The following is a 3,172-nucleotide window of genomic DNA, read 5'->3' on the forward strand; positions in this document are numbered from 1 at the left end:
ATATATTTTCAAAAATAATACCGAGTAATTTTTGTGTCTCTTTTATCTCGTTTTTATTTATCAATTAAAAAAAAAATAAAAATAAAAAAAGAAACAATAGTTTGATTCAACGTCAATGTGTGTGCATATTAGAAGGGAACAAATTCGAAAGGAAGTTAAAATTTATATGTACGTACTCTCTTGTTGTGTTAGTAATGTGTAAAAGGAAAACAGAAAGAAAGCGAACGTTTTGCCTTGGTTTTAAAAGAACATGATAAAAAGAGTATGTATGTTGTGTATGTATGTAAGAGAGAGAGAGAGAGAGAGAGAGAGAGAGAGAGAGATAGATAGAAGATGAGGTCAATGGTATGAACAAAATATCGGCATCTTCGTTACTCGATAATACCTTTCCTTGATTTTTTGTTTTTGTTTTCTTAATTTAACTATCAGGTTTTACGTGTATATGTTTTTTTTTCGACTTCGTATTATTATTTCGATCTAAACCAAATAATCAGCTGATCTATAATGATATCAAATTAATTACTCGAGTGTATATCATATTGTTCGAAAAGTATATGTAAAATATTATAAATGTGTATATATATATATATATATATATATATATATATATATATAAGAAGATAATAGTTTAAGTATAAGCTTTAGATTGATTGGTTTATATCGAGAGGGAACACCATTCTCTCTAAGAAAACACATACACGTACGTATGTGTATATACTTTTATATATGTTTATACAGTAGAGGAGTCTATATCAAATAAATAATCTATCTATTTTATCTATTTTTTTCTTCTCTATTTATCTTTATATGAAAGGGTATATTAATTCGATAAAGGAAGACGACTATCATCTTTTTACAAAGTAGGTCGAAAGAAACCCGCGTACGGATGGATTTCTTTACCGTTTTCCGCATCTTTGTTCGCGAATTTCTGCAGCACACGACGAAGAACTTAACTTAGACCGTTCCGAACGAACGAACGAGATCTTTATCGGTTCTCACCTCGCCTTTCGCAGTTCTCCTTTCAAGGGGAAAACATCGAGAACGTATGCGTGTGCATGTGTGTGTGTGTTTTTTTTTTTTTTAAATCATTCGATTCACATATACATACATATATATATATATATCACGAGTAAAACGAGAAATAAATGTTAGAGAATAGTTTTGAAAGAAAAAAGTGGGATCTTCCTAAAATTTATAAGATTTATTTTATTTTTAATATTAATCTTTTTTAATATATCGAACAATTCAATCCTTTAAAAACAGGACTTTTCAAATTTTGTCAATTCACTTTACCTTTCGTAATTCGATTTTCAAAAGGGAAACTCTCGAATACGTATGCATGTGTGTGGGTTTTTTTTTTAAATCATTCGATTCATATATATATATTTTTATTCTTACTTATGTGGTAGAAAATATCAAAAAGTTTTATATTATATATATATCACCAGTAAAAAAGCATTTCTGAGGTTAATAGTCATTACTTTCCAAATGGAGTGTTTATAATATAATAGAATAAAACATTATATATTTTTTTGTAACATCATTTTTTTATTTCAAATATTTGAAGTAAAAATTGTACCAACGCGAAAATAACAGTTTAAAAAATGTTTTTTAATTAAATTAGTTAAAAATTGAATAAAATAAAACATTGAAACACTTGTGTTATTTTTTTCACGCGTAAATAAAAAAGAAAAAAGAAAAAGCAAATCATTTACAAATATAATAAATTGAATATCTCCTCGCGCATTGTGTAAAAAGAGTTCAACTTTATAGATAACATAATTAAAAACTAATAACGCGAGAATTTGCAAATAAAAATAAAAACATAACACGTGCAATTATTTTTTACAACAAATTTGTATTAAATGCGACGTTCATTTTCTTTTCTACGGTACACTGCATACGTTCACCTGATCAATTTAAAAAAAAAAAATTAAGTTGAGACGAACCAGACGGACCACCATTTTCATCTTTCTCTATCGTTGCCTTTTTTTTTTTTCTTTCCTTTTCTTTTCTTTTCTTTTCTACTTTAACGTTATCACGTTTAAGAGAAGAAAGAAGTCGATATCAGGACTTTTAAACGGACTCTCTCTGTTACCCCTTTGTTCTAAACTTTAGCGGTAAGAATTCTTAGAAGTTGTGTCGAGATCATCGTGGAAGATAAATAGAAAAGGAAGCCGTTATGGTCGTAATAGTCTTCTAGTCTTTCTCATGGTTTAGGATCTATACGTATTCGTATTTGTCGCGTTGTCAATTAACTCTGATCTGTCTTCTTGAAGTTGTTCTTTTTTAAAATATATTCTTCTTCTCCTTATTTTTTTGTTCGTGACCCAAATCTCACCGAAAATCCGGATAAAGGATACCGTTAGGTGCGAATGTACGCTAACATCCGTTTCTGTCGGCCAAGGTCCTTCGTAAACGGGACCTTTTAAATCGTGATCAACAATTTTTCTTACTTCTTCAGTTTGTTTAAATCATTCCTACGTATATTATAACTATTAATATTATATATAAAATATAGTATATATATATTGTGTTTATATATGATATGATAATGAAGATCATCATTACAAGAATATTGCAACAAAATATATATAATTCCATTTAAAAAAACATAAACGAATAATCTTTGAAATCCCATATAAATATTATCTCTTAAAACAAAATTCTTTCGATCATTAAATTTACCTTTCTTGCAATAATGCAAAATTAATCATTTGAAACTATTTTAATACGATTGAAATATTCACAATTATATATTACGATTACATTAGATTAAATATTATTTATAATTAAATTGAAAGAGAAAAGAATATATGATAAAATATCTTTGTATATGAATTAGCAGCAATGAATTTTACATTGATACAATAAATAGGATTGAACAATTACGTATACCTACATATATATATATATATACACATGTATTCTTAAATAATATGACTTCGAATTTACATAGTATTCTCTAAAGAGAGAATATACATACATATATTACATATACACTACATACACAAAGATACGAAGGGGGTTCGTCTTAATTAACGACACGAAGAAGATCGTAGATGCTTTTCGGCTTAATTAGCAAGGCTCGATTATTCGTTACACGTGAGACTCGTGAACAGTATTAGTCTTGAACGGATCGTACTTTACTTTTTTTCTGTTTTTTTTTTTT

At 27.6% G+C, this 3,172-nt stretch overlaps 1 protein-coding gene across 3 annotated transcripts in view; it reads left to right on the top strand.

The window, feature by feature from the left end:
* LOC106793860 (solute carrier organic anion transporter family member 5A1) overlaps positions 1 to 3,172 on the top strand; it is a 41,773-nt gene that overhangs the window by 1,118 nt on the left and 37,483 nt on the right. The window lies entirely within an intron of this gene.

Source organism: Polistes canadensis, unplaced genomic scaffold (assembly GCF_001313835.1).
Source record: "Polistes canadensis isolate GaletaPanama2010 unplaced genomic scaffold, ASM131383v1 scaffold_19, whole genome shotgun sequence".
Classification (NCBI taxonomy): domain Eukaryota; kingdom Metazoa; phylum Arthropoda; class Insecta; order Hymenoptera; family Vespidae; genus Polistes; species Polistes canadensis.